Source organism: Phyllobates terribilis, unplaced genomic scaffold (genome assembly GCF_046119375.1).
Source record: "Phyllobates terribilis strain yellow unplaced genomic scaffold, ASM4611937v1 Scaffold_131__1_contigs__length_4997060, whole genome shotgun sequence".
NCBI classification, from domain to species: Eukaryota; Metazoa; Chordata; class Amphibia; order Anura; family Dendrobatidae; genus Phyllobates; species Phyllobates terribilis.
The window spans coordinates 4,385,644-4,413,504 of NW_027362891.1; positions in this window are offsets into that span (position 1 = coordinate 4,385,644).

The window sequence follows — 27,861 nt, forward strand, 5'->3', positions numbered from 1 at the left end:
TCATATGTCTTGCACTGAGGAGAGACATCCATTGGGCCACTCTGCCATAAAGGCCCGACTGGTGGAGAGCTGCAGTGATAGTTGACTTTGTGGAACTTTCTCCTATCTCCCTACTGCATCTCTGGAGCTCAGCCACAGTGATTTTGGGGTTCTTCTTTACCTCTCTCACCAAGGCTATTCTCCCACAATTGCTCAGTTTGGCTGGACAGCCAGGTCTAGGAAGACTTCTAGTGGTCCCAAACTTCTTCCATTTAAGGATTATGGAGGCCACTGTGCTCTTAGGACCCTTGAGTAATGCATAAATTCTTTTGTAACCTTGGCCAGATCTGTGCCTTGCCACAATTCTGTCTCTGAGCTCCTTGGGCAGTTCCTTTGAGCTCATGATTCTCATTTGGTCTGACATGCACTGTGAGCTTTGAGGTCTTATATAGACAGGTGTGTGCCTTTCCAAATCAAGTCCTATCAGTTTAATTAAACACAGCTGGACTCCAATGAAGGAGTAGAACCATCTCAAGGAGGATCACAAGGAAATGGACAGCATGTGACTTAAATATGAGTGTCTGAGCAAAGGGTCTGAATACTTATGACCATGTGATATTTCAGTTTTTGTTTTCTAAATAAATTTGCAAAAAATTTCTACATTTCTGTTTTAATCACACGCTGATGACCTATCTTATGAAAAGAGTCAAGTCCCAGACAACCGTCTTTTACTCTTTACTGCCATCTTCCCCATGTTTAGGGTGGATAGTGTAGGGCGCCCATTGTTCATACCCAGAATCTATGCCTGTTCCATGTGCAGGAGGTGTGAGTTGTATATATTACACAAAGGTCAACATTGGAGATGAACTCCAATCCTGACCGTTTTAACCCCTGTGATCAATAGTGACTTTATTAGTCAATAAAGACTCATTCAGACGTCCGTGGTAATCAGTCCATGAACGGACTTTCCCGACCCTAACGTGACTGCTTTATATATTTCTATGAAGCTGTAGACACTCCTGACCCGAGGGCATGTCATTCTGTACGGGGAGTTGGGGAGGAGCGTCAATGTTACTTTGTAACCGCACAGATTTATGTGTCATTTATGTCCATTTTATAGTATTGGGGTAATTCACCTGGGGGATCTAATAAATTCCAAATCATCAAATATTCTGAATTATTACATGTCCGTCATAAAGTATACAAACCTCCCTTGGATTGGTATAGAGAGCCCAAAAACAAGCTGCTAATTCAAAATGTTATCAGGGTAATTTCCTAATTTTCTGCTCAGTTTCTTGCTTCTGATCTTGTAAAATTCCCCATTCCATTGCTGATCTGTGCCAGATTATCTGGTTCATTAACCCTTGACTGGTGAGGTGGGGTTTATGTCACGCAACTGGTGAGGTGGGGTTTCCTATACCCCAGTGTTTAGAAATCTCTTATTTTTACAGAAAATGCGAAGATCACGTTTGTTTTAATCGTTTTCTTATTGGCGATTGATTGCATATGAGTGTAACAAATTTTTGACACCCACAAATGGATGGAAGCTAGTGAGACACGTATCCTCATACCAGCATTTTTCAATGAATGGCAGCCGAACAAAAATTCCCTGGGGTGTGGCGACCCCCACCTCACCAGTTGAGGGTTAAAGGGATTTTCCTTTAACCCGTTGGTGCAGCTGTTTTTTTTTTGTAACTGTGCACTAGTCACCTTCCTTGGGTCCAGCACAGGGTCTCTGCCACTGCTCCCAGTGTCTGTTACTGTCCTTTGGCCTCACGTCGACAGCGCTGCAACCAATAACTGAGATCAGCAGCTTTGCCCGAGTTAACGGCACTACTTGCTCAGAGTCACTGAACTCACTGACTGGCTGCAGCGCTGTCAATGTGACAAATAGCTGACACTCTGCATTAGACCCAGAGAGGGTGAGTAAAGTATTGCTTTAAAAAAGAAAAGAAAATTGTATTAAAAAACCTGTAGTGTAATTCTTTAGCATCTTCTATAAGTGCAGCATAAATGACTCTAATGCTATGTCCGTAAAGGACAGCGGCCCAATCTAATCTATACACACCAGCACACACACAACACAAGGGAGTTTACAAAAATATTCTAATTGCACATTACGGAATAAACTACTTTACATACGTACTTTGTACTGATATAGTCACAATTAGGGTAATATTGCTTGACAACATATTTTAAAATATCTTAAAACAAAAATCAATTTCTGCATATAAATTACAGCCAAAATATGCAACACAAAATAAAAAAATAGATCATGATTTTATTATACTCGTCACAAAAATAAGCAATGATGGCATCAATAAATAAACCATAAATAATATATATAAAAAAAACACACAAAACCCTTTGCAATCAAGGGGAACTCCCAAAAGACCTGCGGCACCACCGTTGGGGTTTGCTCACACACAGCGCTTCTGCAGAATTTTTTTTTTTAATTCTTTGTACCATAAATAGCCACAAAATCTCATTCCCATGTTGCATATTTGTTTATTGCCCCACGGTGCGTTCTCAATTCAGGAAGAAGCATGCACCTTTTCATGAACCGTGAGCATCTGTCTGACTCCAGCACACCTCCTCATCAAGACCAATGTGAACAGCGCCGCTCTTGATGACTCTGGCCCCATCTCTTTTAGGATCATGTTGAGACTGGACAAAAGTAAGAGCTGCTCTATTTTTTGCCCTCATTCATTTCGAGGATTAGTGTCCCTTTAAGAGGCTTTCCCTTTCATTGTTTTTGGGAGTTCTACTTTTAAAAGGGTTGTCCTGGATTAGAAAATGAAAACTCTATTCCCCACCTTCCCCCGCAGACACGGCCCCATGTCTGTTACTGCGGCTCAGCCCCTACATCGCTGGGCTACCACCCCAGGCACAGATCATGGGAAGAAGACGCTGCTTCTGACTATCACGGACCTCACTTATAAGCTGCATCTTCAGAAGATTTTGGAATCTGCAGTTGGGAGGGACGGTCATTTTATGATGATCTTCCTATTACATCTAGTAGCTTTGTTCTTGTATTGTAGCACTACAAGCGCTTGTAAACTCGTCTATAAAACCAATATGATATTGGTCACAATGAGCAGACAAGTCAAGAAGTGAGAACGATTATTCTGGTAAGATTATCCATGCAATTTACAAAAAAAACTAATAGCAGCTTCAATGAGCATTCAAGATGGCAGCCGTCCGCTATGCAGCAGGCAGACACGTAAAGGATGGCGGGGGGATACTACACAACATTGACTCTTACCATATTAGTACTAGCCCAGTAATGTGACGCTGAGACCCCACATGTAACTACCTTGCAGCACGAATATAAAAGGATCAGTACGTTTTCTGAAAACCAGTGTCGGAAGCACTTAGAGAGAACCCTATGGCTCTTAGCCCCCAGATAACATGCAAGGATTCAAGTACACGGGACCCCGCTAATCCGCTGATGGGCCGGATATCTGCAACGTACAGAGCTGGAATTCCTACAGAAATACAAAAGTGACCAGTAAATTCTGGACTATAAATTCTTATTATCTGCTTTATTTGTATCTTATTTTTCCACCCCAATGTATTCTCAAAAAAGTGATGGGAAATGCAATGTGTAGGGCCATCCTATAGGGACCACAGCTGATTTTTCAATTTCTTTGGGGTTACTGCTCTACCTCGCTTATATAAGTCAATAAGAAAGTCTCTCCCCACTATATTCTGGAGACCTACATAAAAGTGCCAAAGCTTTTTTTTTTTTTTTCTTTATTTCCTCCAATATTGTATTCATACAGGAATGCTTCCATTAAAGTTTGCAACATACTGTACTTTTTGGCATCTGTTTGAAGGATGGACCTATTTTGAAGTTCTGAAAAGTCTAATAGATCTGTACCGATACCGATTAATAATTAAAGGGGTTGTCCCGGACTTTAACATTGATGGCCTTTCTTTAAAGAGGTGGTCCACTACATTGTATAATGACCCCATCGATTTACACATGTTAACTAAATAAATGTTTTTGTAAATACCTCCTGCTTCCATATGTACCTGTGGGTGGCGCTATTGCTGACTTCTCAGTCGGCATCACGTGACCCCGGCTGCAGGTATTTGAAAGGTGTAATTTGATGGGGGCATTATACAATGTAGTGACCACCTCTTTAAGATAAGGCATCAATGTTTGATCAATTGGGGTGCTCATTAGCGGAGCTGCACTGCGGAGCTCTGTGGAGGGAATAGTGGCTGCGGCTGCGTACTACACATCTGCCCCCTAATGATTTGAATGGGTGGCCGATATGTAGTACTCCGTCAACAGAGCTCGGCACCTGAGCATTTCTGGCCACCGTTGACACAGGAACAGCTACAGCACGCACTATCAATCAGACATTGATGATCAAGTATAGGCCTTCAATAAAGTCTTGGACAGCCCCTTTAAAGTCTCCAAATGAGATTCTGAAGTTTTGTTTCATTGGCAGTCTATGTGGAAACAGTATAAAGTTACAGAAGATCGGACCGATGGTATACCATAGCACAAAACATTAGTCTTTAAGGGATTATTCAGCCATAGACATTGGGTCATGGTTTTAATCATGTGACGAAAATCACATTGTTTTACTGTAAATTGCTGTGGTCACAGGCCAAACAGTTTATGCTTGCGTCCTTTTTTTCTAACTTTTCTCGGCCAGGTGGCAAGAACCTTACATGTGATAGTCATGCCTAACATAACTAGGAGGTAGGGAATTAATACCCAATGTCAGATCCTGGATGACCACCATTAGTCTACCAGCAACTTACACAGAAGCAAAGCACATTCAGATCTTTCACACAGTGGACCTAAACCCGAAAACGATGTAAGTGTCCATATTTCCAGTACAGGGCACCTTTGTCAATGACAAACCTTAAATATACAAATATATTGGGACAGGATTCATGCTCCACGGACATGTGGTTTGAAATCATGAAAGGAAACAAAATGCATTATAAGGTTGGCTCTTAAAAAAAGATAACTGTTTCTGAATATTCCCGGAGGCTGCAGACACGCACTTAAGGCGTAGAGCCAATAAACGATGAACGAGCGCTCATAGGAATCATTTCAACATACGATTATTGGCCCATCTAACCAGGACCACAATCGGCAGACAAACTAGGAAAGCACCGTTTCATTGGGTGCGATACATTTTATGCATTCATTAAAATTCTTAACGGCAGCACATTACTCAGTGTAAACAGGAGACGTGCTGCTGATAACAGGATACCAGATTATTAGCGATCATTGTGTCCCCGTCATTGTTTCGTCAACTTGTGTATGCACTTTTCCAATTGTCAGTCGTTCAATTGCCTGGATCAGACCAACTATATAGGACATTAGTATCTGGTCTCCGCTGCACAAACTACCACTGATACATGTGAACAAAGTCGATATGTTTTTTTTTCCCCCAGTATATCCCTCCCAGCTTACATCACTCCCTATAAATAAATAGAAGCACTAATATAATAGCAAGTGGTTAATAAGACCTCTAAGCAGTCAGGAACACTGCTTCATCTGAATCGGGATCCTTCCCACTGTCCTCGCTGGGTAACGAGTCTCCACCACTCGGAGACCGGCAGCTCAAGTCCTCCACCCCAGATTCCTGGTCACTGTTAGCCGACAGGTCGGGGTCCGAGCTCTTCAAATGGTCCTGGGTTAGGATCAGGGCCGAGTCCTCCTCACCTTGGGATGAACTACGAGAGGGAAACAGCTTCAGGTTGGTGCTGTAATCTTGGGGCGTATTAGCCGGAGAGTGTTTGGTGATGCATATCTGGAAGTTGTGGATTTTTGGCTGGTCATTGAGATTCTTGTAGGTTTCATTTGACTCTCGAGTTTCCAGTTTTGTTAATCTCTAAAGGAAAAATTGTTAGACAAGAGCAAAAGTTACATTGGGTTAGGGCATGTTAATGTAACCTCTACATGCAAGTCGATCAGCAGTGGTTTAATGGTCTGTTTAGTAAGGCCGGCCGCACTTATGTTATCGTCAGCACATTTCTCGTTTACACAGGACAATGTGCTGCTAATGATAATTTTTAAACGTGCTCAAAAATTATCACACCAATGAATGCTTTGCCCCTCCATTGGATGTTTGATGGCCTGTTTAGGCAGCCAACAGTTGGGAATGAGGGAACGCTCCCTAACCCAATTATTGGCCTGCCTAAATGAACCTTTACTTGAAAACTTTATACCAATGAACAAACTTCTCTGGTGCCATAAGAAAGCCATAACGCCACAGTGCTCAGGCATTACTGACATTGAAAAGACACAAGGTAGAGACCCTGGTTACAGTGATGTGTCACTTAATGGTCTGATTGCTGTAGTTTTTATAAAATCACTATTTTATCAGCAAGCAGATTATCATTGGGGACTAGTAAACCTGCTGCCAGGTAGTCCTACATATTCATAAGCTCTGTACAACCCCGCCCCCATCACTGATTGGCAGCTTTCTGCAAATCTAGTATACACAAAGTGGCCAATCAGTGGTGTGGGCAGGGTTATACAGAGCTCAGCAGTCAGAGAACTGCCAATCAGTGATGTGGGCGGGGTCTGCTGCAGATAACACAGTAATTTTATCAAAATGACAGCAGGTAGCCCAGTAAGTGACAGATTGTTGGAATCAGGGCCTCTGCCCCTATATTGCGCTGCACTCAGATGGGTAGCAAAAACCTGGTAACAGATTCCCTTTAATGGTGCTCTCTTCCAGTTATTGTGTTGGAGAACACCAAAGACGTAGGGCATCGGCTAAAAATGATTGCCTCTTTTTTATCTTGTGCAGGGTTTTTATATATAATCATTTAAAATTGTTTCTCAGTCACCATTAAAAGCTGAATTGGTTTACACTGAAACCTAAGCGGAGGTATAAACATCAAAAACATATAGGCCAGGAAGCTGGATTTTCAGTATTTCTACCACACCTTCTCCATGAACTCCATTTCCTCCTCCAGCTGCTGCGTCTCTTCTTTTACTGCCTGTAGAAAATCAGTGACTGACTGGCGAGGGTGCATTCCTTTCTCAAATCGGTTATAGAGGCCCCTCCAAAACCTTCCATGGTGAAAAATAAGTTTGAAGAGTTAGTATATGCACAAGTACAGAAGATTATCATCGAGCAATTCTCATGATATATGTTCTTAAGACGTGCTAGCTCATGGTACACACATGAAGGGCTAGCTCACAATGCTGTATATTCTCCCATGCCAGAGAATTGGGCCGATTATACTAATGACACTCTGCTTTAACTCTGAGTGTGATCCAATTTTCTCGCATGGAAGAATTGCAGCACAGGTGTGGAGAAGATGGAGGACTTAATTTTTCCATCTTCTCCATTGTCTCTGTGCACGTACATCAGACTGCACTCGGATAACATAGTATATTATTGGTCCGAGTGCTATCCGATAAAACATCACATAGCACTAGCACTCGGCCGTGTTACGTGGCAATGTGAGCGAGTCCTAATGAGTCCCTCAGTGGCTGATCTATGGCTGGTGACTTCAGATTAGTGAAAATATGTGGTGGCAAGTTGGGCCTCATTACTCGGACAGCACACTGACACATCCTATCCTTACACTATTCACATGTCCGTTCTGTTATTTTGCTGACTGATGGTCTGTATATAAACAGAGACATCCCCTACATTGACCTTATTTGCGGACATCCAAGTTGCATCCTACTGCTATTCTTCATTTTCACTGACTGGGTACTTGAAGAAGCTTGGGAAACCTCTGTCACGTTGTTTTTGCATATGGCAAAACCATTGATAAAAACGGACATGTGGACTAAATATGCCTGAAAATTGGATCTAACACACTTGCAAAATTGGTCTGTTTTGTACAGGCAAACAAAAAAAAAACAGCTTTTGCCTGGATTCACACGTGTGTTTTGCGGTCTGAGTATGCTTCAATGCAAAGACTGGCTTCAGGTCTTCTGACCCAAACTCGACTTTATATTATGCGTTTATATAGAAAGTTCCCGATCAGGGACATCCGCATGCCCTATTAAAGGGGTTGTACCAAGTATATAAGTAATCCCCTATCAACGGGATTTAGGAATTGATCGCTAGGGGTCAGTTCCACAGAGAATGAATGGAGTAGAGATGTACATGCTCCCCCTCTGCTCTGTTCAAAGCTTGCTCTACAGAACCTCCTGGGGATTGTTGGGGGTCCCAGCGGTCTGACCCCCAAAGATCAATACTTTATCGCAGTCTAAATATGTGCAAAATGAATCACCGTGTCACAAGCTGTCATAGATGTCAGTAAATCTGTCTAAAGTGAATTGATTTGTGCCAGGCAGAAGATAGAACTGACGAGTGAGCTCTGACGCAACCCCTAAATGTAGACCATGGTTACAAGTGGGAAGAGTGTTGGGCCTTGGATTTCACCACTGAAGGACACATTGGGCTCATGATACGTCACCCCGCTTCTTTCACCTGTAAAGTTAGGGTTGATGTTTCTATATATGAATGATAAGTATATGGTGTGTTAGAGTTCTGCTGCTTTATTCAGTGCAGAGGAGGAATCAGAATAACCTCTTACCTGAAGTGGCATGGAGTGGTGTGTGGTCTCAGAGTTCCTTGGGTCTGACTGTGATCTGCTCTGTACAGAGGGTTCATGTAATCCAACCGCTGCTTCCACAGGTAAGACCAGAGGGAGTAGGTCCTCTCCTGAATTCTGGAAGATGATGATTGCATCACTGATATATTGAGATTATGAGAGCTGCAAGTATACCCGTCACCACTGCAACCTGCACTAACACTAAGGGCTCATTCAGACGGACATTTTTTGTGTACGAGTCCTATTTGTGTTATTTCCAGATACGACTTGTACCTAGAAGAGTGAATGGGGCCATTCACATATCTGTGATTGTTTGAGAGACGGAAAATCGTGGCAAAATGTACGATAGTACGATAGTTATCTGAGTGTCAGGTCAAAATTAACAATGCACATCCATGGGTCAGTGAAAAAAAAAAAATCGGCCAACAATTAATTGCCATCTGAGCGCTGTCCAGTTTTCCAGGTCTGTTTGATGGAAAAAGATGAAGAAACTGAAGCTCAGGCCAAACTCTAATGATAAAAACTGACACTGACCAAACTGGTGAAACTGTGCCTGATTCTCTTATATGAATGAGCCACAAGTTCTATAGCTTTCAGTGTTTCTTTGCATAGTAGCTGTGTAGCTTCATAGTCAAAATTGGAAAATCCGTTTCCAAAAAGTAGATGGAAAGATGCACTGAACTGCTTGGCCCCACCACGGTGCACCGAGCGCCTGTACTTGATTTGAACAGTCCTTCTGTACTGACAGTCCCTTTACAGCAGTGTTCCCCAACTCCAGTCCTCAGGACCCACCAACAGATCATGTTTTCAGGATTTCCTTAGTATTGCACAGCTGATGGAATTATTGCCTGTGCAGGTGATGCAATTATCAGCTGTGCAATACTAAGGAAATCCTGAAAACATGGCCTGTTGGTGGGTCCTGAGGACTGGAGTTGAGAACCACTGCTGTAAAGGGTTAGGAGATAACTTTCTGAATGCAGGAGGTCTGACCGATGGGACTTTTAGCGATGCTGAGAATGGGGCTCTTCAGTGATCAGCAGAAGGCCTCATTCACATGTACAGGTTTAAACAGGTATGTGAAAAAATGGTATCAGTGTGTCCATTTTTACCATCATTGTGTTATCAGTGTTCTTCTCGTATGGATAAATATGTTATAAAGTTTCTCCTATGCTTTGTAATGTTAAAGAAGTTGTCCAGTACTTTATATTACTCCCCCCCCAATGTATCCCCCCGGGGCCCCTAAGACTTTGCTGATAATGCCTGTGAGCTTCGCTATCGGTGGCCGCTCACAGGCATCACGTGACCCCACGCTGATGTCACGACAAGTGAGGCGTGACTCAGCGCTGGGGTCCCTACGGTGGCTGCTGGGTTGTGGGCAGGGTTACACCTCCTCCCCACGCGTCACTCCCAGCATCTACCGCGCTTTCCCAATGAATGGGGAGAGGCAGAGCGTGCGGTGGATGCCGGGTGTGATGTGGGGGGGGTAACCCCGCCCACAGTCTGGCATCCACCTGGAACGTGGAAGACAGAGACCCCCGGCTGCTGCCAGCGACATCGGCGGGGGTCACGTGATGCCTGTGAGCGGCCAGTGATAGCGCCACTCACAGGCATTATCTGCAACGGTAGGTAATTACAAAAATCCTTAGGGGTCTCGGGGAGACACATTGGGGGGGGGGGTAATATAAAGTACTGGACAACCCCTTTAATCTCGGACAGCACCATGATGCCATCCGTGGGCTGTCTATGTTCTTCATGGACCCATAGACTTGTATAGGTCTTTTTCATCTGTGATATTGGAAGAAAAAACAGACATGTCTCCGTGAGTTTTGCACAGACACATAGTCCATGAAAATCCACAGGCATGTGAATAGCATTAGCATTAACACGTACATGTGGATACGGATGTCTGAATGAGGCCTCAATGAGAGCTTGATATTTTAAGAATATCTCTTTAAAGCCATGATCCTCTAGTTACAAGGATGTATCTCATGTCCTTGGCTACTGACCTGCAGGTTAGGACATTTTGTGACTGGGAAAGAAGATCTACAAGATTTCAACATTACTCAGGACAGAGAATATCTTCAAGAAGTATCTTCTAGTGGACCATTGGTTACATCAGGAACTGTGCAATTCTTAAATCCATGTACCCATCTTATTTTATTATTGGCATTTTGATTTCACCATTCTTATGTTTCTCTGTACAGTGGCACTGCCAGCGATGCCAGCGACCCAGATGGGCAGGAAAAAACTGAAATGGTTTAGGTTCACATACCCATTCAGTCTCCGGATATGTGGGAGTCCCTAAGGTCTGACACCCCCACCAATCCTGAAGTGATGGCATATCTTACCAATATGCCATCACTTTATACATTTTTCTCCTGCACAGTTATTGAAAATTTTTTGCCAAGGTTCAACCTTCACAGTTTATAAGTGATTGCTGTTATCCAGACTGTGGGGCACCGTGTGATCAGATCAGCATCAGGGACACGTCAACCATCCATATTCTATTTCTGTTACAAGCCTATAGTGACCATACACAGAGCACATATTCTCTCACATCAGTTCCTTCCTCTCCTTCTCGCAGTTGCACAGAAAGTTTCCATACTGACAGGAGTATATATGGTGTTGTATGTGGACCAAGAATCTCTCATTAAATTCAAACGCACAGGGAAACTGCTCCATGAGCTGCCAGACACATTCCAGGAACTGGTCTATCACTGGGGACACCTCCTTGGGATCCCCATCTAAATTTCCATACCTTAAAAAAAAAAAAAAATATGCTGAAGCAATGCAATTGGGGTATATGCATGCAACATCTTTTTCAGGTGGACTGCACTCCCAAAACCGCCTGAGACTGGGAATGGCACAGAAAAACTACAGTAAGTATATTATATTAGAATGTATGGTGTTTTTTTTTTGTCTCTTTTGCTGAGAGGAGGAGAGCTGATGGAAGATTTGGAAAGTGACACAGCTAAACTCAGCTGTGCTGACCCTAGCCCCACACTGACTGCTGGGCCCATATCTGAAATGTGTTGATTGATGGGATTTGAATACAGTTGATATTCTAATCATGCAGGAGGTTAGACCAGGAGATCCGGGCTTTCATTATAACCCACACACTGAGAAACCTGCTGTAAGATATGGTGTGGAGGTGTTCTTTTTCTAGCATCTTGCTGCCTGTTTATAATTGGACAACATCGTACAAGGAGAAGTACATGCCCCACAGTGAAAGCTCTCTGATAACACCCACTTGGATGTAACGAAAATTAACTCATTAGGTGACAAATACTTTGATTGTTAATATCCCTGCAACAGAGATGCAAAATAAAAAAAGAACTAACAATTATTTTTTTTTCTGCTCTGAAGCTACAACGTGTTTTCAGTTCAACATGAAAAATTTGGTGAAAGGCCCTCTGTAAATAAGTGACTCTGTTTGACTTTTCCAACATATGTGCAGTGACCAGGGTTACCTGTGATTAAATTTGTGTCCAAATGAAATCCAGTCTTTTTCAATTAACACCTAATAGTAATTGGGAAAAATAAAAGTTACACTATGCAAAAAATATCAACTCCGTAAATCTCCACCAGTACATAGAGTATATGAAATGAAACCTCTTACCATAAATACTCTGATGGTTCGGTAATAGGGGTCAAGTAACAGACTGGATACAGAGCAGACCTGAGCGGTGCGGTCCCATCCATCAGAACAATGAACGAGCACGCTGGCGCCCTCTTCTGACACGGCCTAAATGTGCAAATTAAATGTAAAATATTACACATTTATATAATTACAAATCTCGTTTATTCTCAGCACTAAAAGGATCATTTTTGTACAGTCCGTGCCTAGAATAGTACAAATCAGACAAGCAGCACTAGAATATGAACAGATACAACACATCTTACCTTTACAATGAAGATACCAGCATCTAGGATTGTTTTCACGTGTTTTAACCAGCCAGAGGATTCAAGACCCCAAAGAAATTCACCCATAGAAGGAGATCGGAGCTCACAAACTGCAATCATGAACAGAACAATAAGCTCACTATAGCAACAGATTCTGTATGTGAAGTATTTCTGCTCCAAGACTTGAGATAGAGAATATATATATATATATATATATATATATATATATACAGTCATGGCCAAAAGTATTGAGAATGACACCAAAATTATATTTTCACATGATCTGCTGGCCTCTGGTTTTTATTAGTGTTTGTCTGATGTTTATATCACATACAGAAATATAATTGCAATCATATTATGAGTACCAATAGGTTATATTGACAGTTAGAATGAGTTAATGCAGCAAGTCAATATTTGCAGTGTTGCCCCTTCTTCATCAAGACCTCTGTAATTCTCCCTGGCATGCTCTCAATCAACTTTTGGACCAAATCCTGACTGATAGCAGTCCATTCTTGCATAATCAATGCTTGCATTTTGCCAGAATTTGTTGGTTTTTGTTTGTCCACCCGTCTCTTGATGATTGACCACAAGTTCTCAATGGGATTAAGATCTGGGGAGTTTCCAGGCCATGGACCCAAAATCTCTATGTTTTGTTCCATGAGCCATTTAGTTATCACCTTTGCTTTAGGGCAAGGTGCTCCATCATGCTGGAAAAGGCATTTTTGGGCGCCAAACCGCTCTTGGACGGTTGGGAGAAGTTGCTCTTGGAGGACATTCTGGTACCATTCTTTATTCATGGCTGTGTTTTAGGCAAGACTGTGAGTGAGCCGATTCCCTTGGCTGAGAAGCAACCCCACACATGAATGGTTTCAGGATGCTTTACAGTTGGCATGAGACAAGACTGGTGGTAGCGCTCACCTCTTCTCCGAATAAGCTGTTTTCCAGATGTCCCAAACAATCGAAAAAGGGATTCATCAGAGAAAATGATTTTGCCCCAGTCCTCAGCAGTCCACTCCCTGTACCTTTTGCAGAAAATCAGTCGGTCCCTGATGTTTTTTCTGGAGAGAAGTGGCTTCTTTGCTGCCCTCCTTGAATCCAGCCCTTGCTCAAAGAGTCTCCGCCTCACAGTGCGTGCAGAAGCACTCACACCAGCCTGCTGCCATTCCTGAGCAAGCTCGGCACTGCTGGTAGTCCGATCCCACAGCTGAAACAGTTTTAAGATACGGTCCTGGCGCTTGCTGGTCTTTCTTGGGCGCCCTGGAGCCTTTTTGACAACAATGGAAGCTCTCTCCTTGAAGTTCTTGATGATGCGATAGATTGTTGACTGAGGTGCAATTTTTGTAGCTGCGATACTCTTCCCTGTTAGGCCATTTTTGTGCAGTGCAATGATGGCTGCACGTGTTTCTTTAGAGATAACCATGGTTAACTGAAGAGAAACAATTATACCAAGAACCAGCCTCCTTTTAAAGTGTCCAGTGATGTCATTCTTACTTAATCATGACTGATTGATCGCCAGCCCTGTCCTCATCAACACCCACACCTGTGTTAATGGATCAATCACTAAAACGATGTTAGCTGCTCCTTTTAAGGCAGGACTGCAATGATGTTGAAATGTGTTTTGGGGGTTAAAGTTCATTTTCTGGGCAAATATTGACTTTGCAAGTACAGTAATTGCTGTTAAGCTGATCACTCTTTGACATTCAGGAGTATATGCAAATTGCCATTACAAAAAATGAAGCAGTAAACTTTGGAAAAATTACTATTTGTCTCATTCTCAATACTTTTGGCCATGACTGTATATATATATATATATATATATATATATATATATATAGGGTTGTGTAGGATACTCCAAGTGCGGATATGACTTAAAAATTGTACAATGAAATTGTAAAATTCTGTATTATTTATTATATTGGGGTTGGTCACTTTATATAAAAAAATTCCAAAAGGGTGATAAAATGTAATGTTTGGCACATACAACTATAGATTACTTCCCCGGAGTTTGCCTTCTTCCTAAGGTGCGCCTGGAGGCCATGTTTCTCCCCAGGTAAGTTATACACCTCTACCCATCTACGTGATGTACAAGAAAACATGATTCATCAGACCAGAACCCTTTCTTCTATTACTCTATGGTTCAGTTCTGATGCCCATATACCCTTGTAGGTGCTTTTGGCTGTAACCGGGTCAGCATGACAATGACCAGTGTGCATCTCCATATGTAATAAGCTGCAATACTTTATCCTGACATCTTTTCTTCATAGCCAAAACTTAATTTTTCAGCAATATGTGCCACAGTATTTCTTCTGCAGCACCGGACCAGCTGGGACTACTGTACCTTTCGTTCCACACAAGTATCAATGAGCCTTGGGCGCCCATGACTCCGCCACCTGCTCACCGGATGTTCTACCCTGGTAGGCACTAACTATTGTATGCCAGGCACACCCCACAACACCTGCTGTTTTTGAGATCTTCTGACAACCCTCATGGGGGCACCTCTGACAAGGAGAATATTGAGATCTCTAGACATCATGATTTGTCCATTGAAAATGGAGCTGTTTAGGGAATAGAGCGCACAGAACATAGGGAAAAAAAACAGTGGAGGGGGAAAGAAATAATTTGAGGTGCTCACCTGGAGGGATTGTGAGAGTCACAGCTCCTAAACCAGGAGTAATATAACGCTAGCTGCCATCTATAAGAAATATCTTTTATGTATTCTTTTACCCTATGCACAAAATAAACGTTCATGGAAAACTATGAATTGGCAGCAGCGTGTGCAATGTCCCCAAGGGCCAACATACATACGCTGAAAGAAGATTTGCAAATAACATTTTTCGCTGTTGCCCGTTCCTGTGGCACCATTAATGTACTAGGCCTTAATGAGTTTGGTGACATAACGTCTTGTGATCGCTATTTTAACTCTCTAAGAACCAGGGAGTTTTTTATTTAAGCGCTTTTTGTGTTTATGGAGCTGACGTTTTTATTGATACCAATTTGGAGCACATATAACGTTTTGCTAGCTTTGTATTGGATTTTTTTTGTTAAGTGAGGTGACAAAGAACCCACAATTTTGGCATTTTGATTTTTTTTTTCTGCAATGTTTACCGTAAAGGTTAATTACCATAATTCCATACTTTGATACATCTGACTTTTACGGATGTGGCGATACCAAATGTTTTTTTTTCCGTTTCTTTGTTTTTAATAGGGAAAACGTGGGATAGTTAAAAATTATCTATTTTTTATATTTTGACTTTTTATTTTTTTTTCATTTTTTTTGTACCCATTAGTGGACTTAAACATGTGATCCTTGGATTGCTTATATATACTGTAATACCACAGTATTGCGGTATTTACTAGAAATCATGGTTGCCTATGGCACTCAGTCTGCTGTAAAAAGTACTAAGATGGGCCTTAAAGGTAAAGGCATTTTGCCCATAGCGGTAGACCACGTGGCCACTATGGCGCTCATTAGCTGGGAAAGCCTGATGCTACAGGGCTTTCTTCTTCCGCATATCATTCTTTGAAAGATGGCCTTTGTTCCTCATCATTCAGCCTGTACGTCTGTGCTCGAAGTCTCAGCACTGCAGGTGCAATGACGTCACTAGATCGGGCCCTCTGTGCGGAGTTTTTTTTTATTTTGGCAACAAGAAAAGCGTATACTGTGGGATCCATCATACATGATGTGGGGCGGCCATCATACTGTGTGAGCGAACTGTTGGGGGCCATCATACTGTGTGAGCGAACTGTGGAAGACATCATACTGTGTGTGTATATGTGTGGGGGGCTGTAAGAGCATCATACTGTGTGTGTGTGTGGGGGGGGGAGTAGTGTAGGTGCATTATACTGGTGGGGTTTGCCATGGGGTCATCATGTTGTCCATGTAAGGACTACTGTGGGAGAAAATTATGACAGGAGATTCACTCCGAGGTATCGCACCGTGTGTGGAGGGCAGCATACTCTATGGGGTTTATTAAAATGGTATCAGTGTGTGCAAACAAGAGGAATCAGTAGCAGGGGCATTATTTCTGTGTCCAAGCCACAAAACATGTCCTCTCCCTGTATTTAAAAGTTGGAAAGTAGGCCCTTGTGTGACTGCATCAATATGTTATAACCCTGCCTAGTCCATCAATATAGACTCTTGGTATGGGGCCCCATGATTTCTATGAACGCCTCTGCTTAAGCTGGCCCCCGGCTGCTGTGGTAACCCATCGATTAACAGCGCACATTCAAAATAGTTAACAGACACCATCAGCTTCTTGTGGAGTTCCTGAGCCACCTCCACACACGCAGGCTCCTTCTCAGGATGTTCATTCACATCCTAATGCGGTGAGAGGTTACATATAAAAATAAAATCCTAAAATCTTGGAATTTTTGCTTTGCCCACTAATACTCCATTTACACAGACAGATTAGTGGCAGTAAACCACCACTAACTGGTAAATATTTACTGATTGTCGGAGGTTTAGAAGCCTGTTTACACAGGAAAACCATGCTAAATGATGTGCGTTGAACGTTCAGAAGGCGTAAGCTTTGCAGCTCCTCAGAAGAATTTTTTATTTTTACCAGGAGACCTGGACCCCCCGTGGTCTAGAGGTCTCAGGGGGTCTCAGCGCTGCTGGGACCCCTGGCCCTCCCCTGGCGGATCTGCGTACCCCCTAAGGAGGTCCCCGCATAAGCCTGCCGGCCCCGGGGGATACAGGGTGCTCCCTGGCGGAGACGCACACTGCATCTAGGGGTCCCTGCGAGCTCCTTCGTGGGGGGGAGCGAAGGGCCATGGCGTCACACATCCCTGGGGGTCCCTGTGGCGCTCAGCTGGGTAAGTGCCCTGTGTGTGTGTGTGTGTTACTGTCTTATGGTGACTGCACCTTTTGTCTTTTCAGGCAGAGGTGTAATACTGGAGAATGCACATCACCGCTGCTGTTAGCAGGGGAGCGGGTCAGAGGAGCGCGGGCTCCGTTAGTGTAACGGGGGGGCGTGGCTTATGTTCTTGGCTGCCTGCCATCGTCTGTGCAGACAGGAAGCACCTGGAAAGCGCGCGCTGGGCAGTCCCCGCCCCCCTCCTGCCTTCCTTCTCTTCGGCTCTGCAAACGGCCATTGCCTCACGTAGCTCAGCGCTGTCCTCTCCCTCCCCCCTGCTCTCCGCTCTCACACACAGGCTCCAGGAAGCTGGTGAGTCATCTGTTTGTCTCATCTCTACAGCACAGAGCGCTGCTGTCTTCTCTGCTGCATGCACACCTTAGTCCTTTTAAGGCAAGGTGCATTGCGTGTTCAGCAGCATTAACCCCTTCTGGCCATCATCAGAAAACCTTTTTTCTGCAATGCTGGGGTAGCTTTTCTCCCTCTAAGGAGAATCTTTAACCCTTCAGTGCTTGGTAAATTGTTTTGTGGGAACAGGCTGTGATAGCAGGATCTCACTTCCCCGGTTACTGTGCTCTTGTAAGGGGTTATTACTGCTCTTTCCGCGATGCTCGCTACTGAGTAGGGGGCATGTCGGATCAGGGTCCAGGCGGCGCGGACCTCTCTCCCGGCCCGCTTCAGGATCGGTCACGCGTATCTGATATGCCGGGGTTGACGGCGTCAGGTTCGTCTCTGGTCAGGGGCCTCAGTGATGTTAAAGCGCTCACTCGCTCCATTGACAGTCTGTCTGACCTCCTGGGTCACTGGGTATCAGCTAAGTCCCTACCGGCGCGGGGCAAGAAGCGCCACAGGCCTGTGGTGGCGCTGTCTCCTCCGCGCAGCGCATCAAAGGCTTCGGATTCACCGACAAGCTCTGCTGGTGAGATCTCCGATTCTGATGAAGAGGATCGGCAGGGTCGCTCGGCTTCGCTTTCAGGCCACGTGGATGCTCTTATTGGAGCCATGCGGGAAGTGTTATAGCTGTCTGAAGAGGTGACGAGGCCGGGCAAGTCGGCCCGGCTGTATCAGGAGTCGCGTCGGGCTCGTTCGACACTGCCAGCGCACGATGAACTTAACGAGGCGGTGGAGAGAGAATGCCTGTGTCCGGATAAGCGCTTCTAAGGGATGCGGTTTTTTGATGCCCTGTATCCCTGCTCCACAGAGACGATCGCTAATTGGGTCCCCTCTCCTGAAGTGGACGTGCCATTGTCTCAGCTGAGCAAATCTTCTTTGCTTCCGGTTAAAGGGAAGGCGAGTCTACAGGATCCGCTGGACAGAAGGACGGAGTTAGCGGCGAAGTCCATCTACGAGGCCGTGGGTCATGGATTCCGAGCGGCCTTGGGGGCCATGTGGGGACAGCCTGTACATCTAGTGCACTAGTTAGGCGTTGGGCCAGATGGTGATGCTGAGCAGTGTCTGCCCTGGCTGGACCAGAATGGGAGACCACAGAATCCACAGATGATTCTGACCCAATTTCATGCCCAGCACATGCCTGACACCTAACATTATACTGGTGAGGCTTCCCTGAGATGGTTGGATCAGCTGCGGTCAGCATGGCAAGATGGGACTCCGCTGTCTGACGTGGAAAGGCTCTTCCAGCTGTTGGAAGAGGTGGCCCGATATAGCAGAGACGCAGTGCTGGATACTACTTTGTTTCTGTCCAGGGCTCAAGCCTCGGCCGTCACAGTCAGTAGAGCACTGTGGCTCAAACAGTGGACTGGAGACGCAGTATCCAAACAAGGTTTGCTTACTCTGGCGTACAAGGGCGGTCTGCTTTTTGGTTCGGACCTCACGGAGCTGATTGCTAAGGCCAAGGATGTGGCTTTGCCACAGCGGAAAGCAGCGGCCTCTACGTCTGACAGGTCAAGTGCCGGTAGTGGTCGTCGGTCCTTTCGACCCAGGGGACGATTCGATCAGCCCTCTTGGAGATTGGGTCGTCCCTCGTCTTCCAGTAAGAAGTCCACCCAGAAATCCCGTACTCCCTGGAAACAGCATTTCCGTCGGGACAAAAGGGAGGCTGACAAAAAGCCCGCTAAGGCGGACTGACGCCAGGATCCCTCTCGAGGGCTCTCGGGTGGGAGGTCGGCTGCTACAATTCGGGTCGGTTTGGGCGTCCCACGAATCGGACGCCTGGGTGACACGGGTTGTGTCAGCGGGCTATTTCATAGAGTTTCACTCTCTACCCCCGGACAGGTTTCGTCAGTCTCGCATCCCGTCCGTGCCCAAGCTGGCTGCTGCTCTGCTGCGGGAGGTCAACTCTCTTCTGCAGCAGGGTGTAGTGGTTCCGTTTCCGCCGGAGGACCGGGGAAGGGGGTTTTTACTCTAACCTTTTTGTGGTCCCCAAAAAGGAGGACAAGTTTCATCCCATTCTGGACCTCAAGGATTTGAATCTTCATGTCCGAATCCGGAAATTCCGTATGGAGTCTCTTCGCTCCGTCGTGGCGGCCTTGTCGCAGTACGATTTTTTGGTGTCGATCGACATCCGCGACGCCTATTTGCATGTCCCTGTTGGCAGGGCTCACCAGTGCTTCCTGCGTTTCGCCGTAGGGCAGGCCCATTACCAATTTGTGGCCCTACCTTTCGGGTTGGTCTCGGCGCCCAGGGTTTTTACAAAGGTTCTGGCGCCGCTCATGGCGCTCCTTCGAAAGCAAGGAGTTCCGATTCTCCCCTACCTGGACGACCTGTTAATTGTGGCGCCCACAGCGGAGGAGGCAGTGACAGCTCGCGATCTCTCCCTTCAGCACCTGGAAGACTTCGGGTGGCTGGTCAATTGGAAGAAGTCGTCATTGGAGCCGTCGCAGTCAATCCTGTTCTTGGGGATGCATTTCGACACCGTACGGGCAGTGGTGTCCCGCCCTCCGGACAAACAAGCGAACCTTCGTCACCACGTCCAGGCTATGAGGTCGGTGAGGGCGATGTCCCTTCGGAAGTGCATGCGCCTTCTGGGTCTGATGGTGGCAGCAATGGAAGCGGTGCCGTTTGCACAATTTCATTCCCGGGATCTCCAAGATCTTATTCTGACCCGTTGGGACCAATCGCCGACTTCGCTGGATCGCTGTGTCGTCATCTCCCGCAGGGTGCGAGAGTCTCTTGGATGGTGGTTACGTCTGGAGGCTCTATCCCTGGGGAAATCCCTTCTTCTCCCACGGTGGTCGGTGATTACCACCGATGCCAGCCTGACTGGCTGGGGGGGGGGGTTTGGAACGACCTCTGGGTTCAGGGGGTCTGGTCGTCAGAGGAGTCGTCTCTGCCAATCAACATTCTGGAGTTGAGAGCAATATTTCTCTGCCTCCGACATTGGACGGTCCCTTTGAGCGGTCTGCCGGTCCGGATTCAGACGGACAATGCGACAGCTGTCGCGTATATCAACCATCAGGGCGGGACGAGGAGTTCCAGACTCATGATGGAGGTCTCTCGGATCCTGCTTTGGGCCGAGTTCAGGGTTCCAATCATCTCCGCGTTTCACATCCCGGGTGTGCTGAATATCTCGGCGGACTTCCTCAGTCGCGAGCGGGTAGATCCCGGAGAATAGAGTCTTCATCCGGAGGTTTTTACTCTGCTGTGCTCCCGTTGGGGGACTCCCCAAGTGGACTTGATGGCATCCAGGCTGAACGCCAAGATTCCGACAATCATGTCCAGGTACAGGGACCCGGAGGCTGTGGCGGTAGATGCTCTAGTGGCCCCGTGGGACCAGTTCGAGCTGATCTATGTGTTTCCGCCGGTATCCTTACTTCCTCTGGTGATCAGGCGGATCAATCTCGAACGAGTATCGGCGATTTTGGTGGCGCCGGATTGGCCGCGGAGGGTGTGGTATTCAACGCTGGTGTCTCTTCTGGCAGCGCCTCCGTTTCCACTGCCTCTTCGCCCGGACCTGTTAACTCAAGGGCCCATTCGTCATCCGGACCTGAAGTCACTTCGTTTGACGGCGTGGCTCTTGAGACCGAAATCTTGACCCGTCGTGGGTTTTCGTCCGAGGTCATTGCCACCTTGCGGGCGGCCAGAGGTCCAGCTACGACTAGTATTTATCACAGAACTTGGGAGGCCTTCTATTCATGGTGTTCTGGATCGTCAAGGAACCCGAGGGTTTTTTCCATTCCCAACTTCTTGGCCTTTCTGCAATGTGGTCTGGTCAAGGGTCTAGCAGTTAGTACCTTGCGGGGTCAGGTCTCTGCACTATCCGGGCTTTTTCGGAAGGCTATTGCCTCACGCAGGGATGTGCGTTCATTTTTTCGCGGGGTTGCACATAAGTTTCCGCCTCGGAGGGCGGTTGTGGCTCCTTGGCGGCTCAATTTAGTTTTGGAGGCTCTTCAGCATGGGCCGTTTGAGCCTATGGATTCAGCTACGCTTTACTTGCTTTCTTGGAAGGTGGCCTTCCTGGTGGCGGTCACCTCTTTAAGAAGGGTTTCGGAGTTGGCGGCACTGTCTTGCTCGCCCCCTTTTTTGGAATTCCACCCGGATCGTGTGGCGCTTCGTACCCGTGGAGATTTTTTACCTAAAGTGGTGTCGCGTTTTCCACCTCAATCAGGACATCCTGTTGCCTTCCCTCTGTCTGAAACCAAAGAGTCTGAAGGAGCGGGCCTTGCACTCGTTTGATTTGGTGCGGGCATTGAAGTTCTATCTTTCAATCACGCAAGGGTTTCGAAAATCGGATTCTCTGTTTGTGATTCCTGCTGGTCGTCGCCGTGGTCAGCGGGCTTCCAAGGACACTATAGCTCGGTGGATATGTTCGGCTATCCTGGAGGCGTACCGGCTCAAGGGCGAGCCTTGTCCGGTTAAGGTTCAAGCTCATTCCACGAGAGCTGTTGGTTCGTCGTGGGCTTTTCGTCAGGGGGCTTCGGCAGCGCAGCTCTGCCGGGCGGCTACCTGGTGCTCCGTTCACACTTTTACTAAATTTTATAAAGTGAACGTGAGTGCTTCCGCCAATGCGGCCTTGGGACGCAGGGTCCTGCAGGCGGCAGTGGTTTAGGTTATCTCTTTATTTTTTGTTCAGCGCTTGTTGCGCACTTGCCTAAGTTGTTGGGGTGTTGGCGATCCTGCCACTGTTTCCCACCCTTGAGTTTTGGACTGCTTTGGGACTTCCCACTAGTAATGGATCTGTGTCTCCCTTCCTTCCCTTCTGCTGCTGAAAGACGGATTTTGGTAAGACCTTACCTGTAAAATCCTTTTCAGCGAAGGAAGGAAGGGAGACACAGCACCCTCCCATGGCAGAAGTGTATTATGGTTTTTCTAGATGCGGCGCGACTCCCTCCTGATGGCGGTCATCTGGTCTGGGGTTGGCGCACTAGGGCTCTGTTCCAGCATTGCCAGCTCATCGCAGTTGTCAGGTCCAGTAAGTAGTGCCTGGGACTGTGTGTTTTCATGCTGTTATATACATAACCTGTTCTCTCACATTTATGAATTTTCAGAAGGGGTTGTGTTGTTCCCCTGGTGTTGTCTGCTCTTCCTTAGCTTGTGTACGGACTGGAGAACATGGGAGTAGGAGGAGCCTAAGTTGGAGGGGCCGGTTGTCACTTTTTCTAAATCTGAGGTGAACTATCCTGTGGGGCTCCGCCTACCCCCACTAGTAATGGATCTGTGTCTCCCTTCCTTCCTTCGCTGAAAAGGATTTTACAGGTAAGGTCTTACCAAAATCCGTCTTTTTCTCGTTTTACCCTATAGCCTATTTACACTCCACTTCTCAGCAGCTCTCGTTTATAATCTTTCAGTGTAAATGCATATTAAGTCTCAGCATTGGCTTACCCTGCCTGTTCTGTAGAGATTCTCAGCAGCCATCTTATTATCATCACAGACAGGATTAAAATAAAAGGTAACATCTTGTCATATAGATAATACAGGATCCACCATTCACAAAAGGCGATGGTCTCAGCTGACCTTCTCCCCCCTCTCTGCACAATGACCTCTGCACAGGTCAGAGAGCATGCCTATAACCCAGTGAACATCCACAGTCTAAAGTGGTCCATATATCCACTGTAAGGCTTATCAGCTCAGGTAATATTGCCGCCTGATCATTTAGAGAGAATACAATTAGAAAAATCTTGACAATCAGAAATTAAAAACCTATTGATAAAAAAGAATATAAATGTCTGGTTTTAATAATTACAGAAATTTCTAGCTGATATATTCCTTAACATGATCAACACTCGTATAAGACGTAGATAGTACTCGGACCTCACAAGTGACCGTGGTCAGATAGTATTTAATCTAAATCACAATTAGTCAGGAAGCAGGAAACCACTAGAATAAAATTCCGCAAGTACAACAAACGTGATTGTATATTATCATGTCACTGAATTTTGGGTCTTCTATCCTTTGGATTACGAGCTCGGAGAGAATGAAGACACAGGACAGGATGTTTGTGTCTAAACATACTCTAAAAACTTTATTACAAAACACAGGGCTAATATACACCCTAAAGGCAGGAAACGGATTTGCCATATATGGTTCGATTATACAGTTTAGCTGAACAAGCGAAAAAAACTAGTTTCTGTATGCTTTAAAATATTTAATTAGACTTATCTAGTTAGCAAGGTCATTTCATCTTTCTGCAAGAACACTTTATTGCTACAAGAAGAAACATCTGGCCAGGGAGAATCACGTTATCTTTTTAGCAAGGACACGCTATTGATACAAGAAGGAACATTTCAGCTTGCTGTTTTTTTACCTAAAATAACTGTCAGACTTATATAGCATAGATGGGGCCTTTAAACTTGAGGGACTCCATCTTCTGCTATAACATTCCATCCTTTTGTTCCTTCATTTATCAATACGAATTTCTATGTTTTCTTTTAGTACAACGCTGAATACACATTAAAAAAAGCTTAAAAACCAAATAAACCGCAAGACACATTAGCAAAACCTGTAAAATAGCTTGTACTATACCAGCCAACCACCCACCAATACCTTTAAACCAATTTGCGGGATTTAGAAAGGAAAATCTCTGTGTGGAATTATTGGCCAAAGTATCTGAACAGTTCACTCAAAAGTTTATCTCTTCCCATGAGACTGGGACAGCGAGAAAGGGTATGCTAGTGGACGTCACAGGGGCATGTGTACATATCCAACAATTAGCAATGGTCTGGTTTTGCTCCTTTAGTCCATCGATTAGAGCAAGATGGTGTCTAATGAATCTATTGTCGTCTCCATCCATGGTGCCTAACCTAGTCCATGCACCTGTGGTCGCAAGGATGCAGGTAAGTATAAACAATGTCATCAGTCTTTGTCCGCTGGTTCTCCTAGTATCTTTTTGCAATGGGACGCGTGGATCCAGGTCTCTTTTCCCTCTAACTTAACGGCTGTGCTTGTGGTCAGCAGAACTTGAAAGGGTCCATCAAACCGTGGATCTAGGCTTTTCCTCACGTGTCTTTTTATAACCACCCAGTCTCCAGGTTGCAGCGTATGGCTGCTAGAGTCTTGATCTGGATCTGGAAGAGAACTGAAGACATTATCATGTACTTGCTTAATCTTTTTGTGTAAAGTCCTCACATAGGAACTTAGCACATGGTTGTTCATTTCTAATGCTTGCGGATAGAAACACCCTAGGCTGGGTACGTTGCCAAACAATATCTCATATGGAGAGAGTCCAGTCTTTCTATTAGGCGTGTATCTTACTGAAAACAGAGCAAGTGGTAAACAGTCCGGCCATGGTTTTCCTGTCTCAGCCATGGCTTTCTGAATTTTTAATTTCAATGTCCCATTCAGTCTTTCCACTTTACCACTACTTTGTGGGTGATATGGGGTATGGAATGCTTGTTGAATTCCTAGAGCTGACATGACTTCATTCATTATTTCACCTGTGAAGTGTGTACCTCTGTCACTCTCAATTACCTCTGGTACCCCATACCTGCAGACCACCTCCGCAAGCAGTTTCTTTGCGGTTGCCGCAGCCGTGGCTTTGGCAATCGGGAAAGTCTCTGGCCATCCTGAGAACAAATCAATACAAACCAACACATATTCCCATGATCCTGACTTTGGCAGCTGAATATAATCAATTTGCAGTCTCTCGAATGGATAGAGGGGCCGGGGGGTGTGTTTGGGTGGTGTTTTAACTACTCTACCCTGATTATATGTAGCACATATCATGCACCCTTGTACCAGGTTTTCAATACAGGTGGAGAATCCTGGTGCCACCCAATGTTTCTGCATCACACTCATCACACCCGTTTTAGATTGGTGTGTCGGCCCATGTAGTATCTGGGCAGCTGCTGGGTACAGTGCCCTTGGAAGTCATCGTCGTGTCCCTTTCCCCCATACCCCATTTGCTTCATTCAGGCATGCACCTTCCTTTAACCACTTATCAACCTCCTCCTTTTGAGCCTGAGCCTGCATTTGGGATAAGATGTCCTCCGACACAAAGGGGTTTTTAGGGGCACTTAACTGACGTACTGTTGACCCTTGTTGCGGCTTACAGGCTGCTGTTTTTGCCGCTGCATCTGCCATCGCATTTCCTCTGCTTACCTGGTCGGTGCGTCTGGTATGTGCTCTTACCTTTATGACAGCTACTTGTTTAGGTAGTTGTAGCGCATCAATTAACTGCTGGACCGCATCAGCATTCTTAATGGGGTGTCCTGCTGCCGTCAGGAAACCTCTTGACTTCCATATTGGACCAAAATCATGCGATATACCGAATGCGTACCTAGAATCTGTGTAAATGTTAACAATACTACCTTCCGCTAGTTTACAGGCCTCGGTTAGGGCCCTAAGTTCAGCTTCTTGAGCCGACTGGTGTGGGAGCATTGGTTCTGCCTTGATTACTGCATTGAGGGAGACAACTGCATATCCAGTATGGAAGGTACCTGAATCGTCCTGATGACGGGATCCATCTACAAAAAATTCAAAATCTGCATTTTGTAATTCATGTTCAAATCCAGTAGGTAAACCTCCCGTTTCTTGTGCCATCATTTGTACACAGTCATGAGGAACTTCCTCTCTTGGATCTTCCTTAAAAAGCACAGTACCTGACTCCTCCTTTAGATCCGAGAGAGGTAACAAAGTTGCTGGATTCAGGGTAGTACACCTCTGTAAAGAAACATTGGGAGGCATTAACAGTGCACATTGTAACCTGAGATGACGTGCTGCTGAGAGGTGAGCGGGTTGCACTTGATTCAATATAGTGTAGACATCATGAGGTGTTAGAACGGTGAGTGGGTGGTCAAGAACAATGTCTGCGGATTTATAGAGTAATAGTCCAACAGCATGCAGAGCACGTACACAGGATGGTGCACCTCTGGCTACCGCATCCAATCTGCCACGAAAGTAGGCAACAGGTCTCTGATTATCACCGTGTGTTTGAGTTAAAACTCCTGCTGCATGTCCAGCTTGTTCATGAAGGTACAGAGTAAATGGGAGCTCATAATTAGGGGTACCCAAAGCTGGAGCGGCCAAAATACGGTTCTTGAGAGAATAAAAACAGTCTATTGCCTCTGATGTTAGTACAAAAGGTGTTGGGGTAAGACAGTCATAGAGGGGCTGCATTAAAACAGAGATGGCATGAATCCACTGTCTGCAATAGGAAACAAGTCCAAGAAAAGTTCTGAGGGCTGCAACATTAATGGGGACGGTGAATGCCTGTACTGCTTGTTTGCGTGCATTTGTTAAATGACGAGCTCCTGGTGTAATGCAATGTCCCAAAAAGGTGACTGAAGATTTACAAAACTGAAGCTTATCTTTCGATGCCTTGCAGCCAGCGTGATAGAGAAACAACATAAGCGATATAGTTGCACTATGACATTGTTTCCTGGAGGGGGCACAAATGAGCAGGTCATCGACATATTGCAGAACAACGATATGTGGTTCAGACCATCCCTCCAGTATTTCCTGCAGGCTTGCAGTGTACATTGTGGGTGAATTCTGGGCACCCTGTGGCAACACTGTCCATGTATATTGACTACCCTGGAATGTGAAAGCAAACAGGTACTGGCAGTCAGGATGTAATGGTACACTGAAAAATGCATTTGCCAAATAAACCACTGAAAAGCAAAGAGAATTAGAAGGTATCTGTGACAGAAGAGTATGCGGGTTGGGCACAACTGGTGTTAGAAGTTCTGTGGCTTTGTTAACCAACCGGAGGTCATGGACCATTCTATATGCGGCTGGTTGTCCTGGCACGCTCTTTTTCTTTACTGGGAACAGGGGAGTGTTGCAAGGGGACTGGGTTTTGACTAGGACTCCTCTCTGTAGTAATTTTTGGACCTGCTGGGCTATGGCATTCTCCTGAGCCGAGCTAAGGGGATACTGCTTCTGTTGAGGCAAGATGGCTCCTGGTTTTAATTTCACCATTACTGGTTGAACTCTTAACCTACCAACATCTGTTTTGCCTGAGGCCCAAAAATCATGTGGTACAGCCTGCTCCAATATCGGGGGAAACTCATTTGTCTCTTCTATGCTGGCAATATCTAGTGACATAATTTTGCAAAGGGTACTTGGTTTTAAACCTGGGGTCATGGTGACAGTGCCATCGGGATGATACTCAATATGTGCTTGTAATTGGGACAACACATCATTTCCCAAAAGGTTACATTGGCCT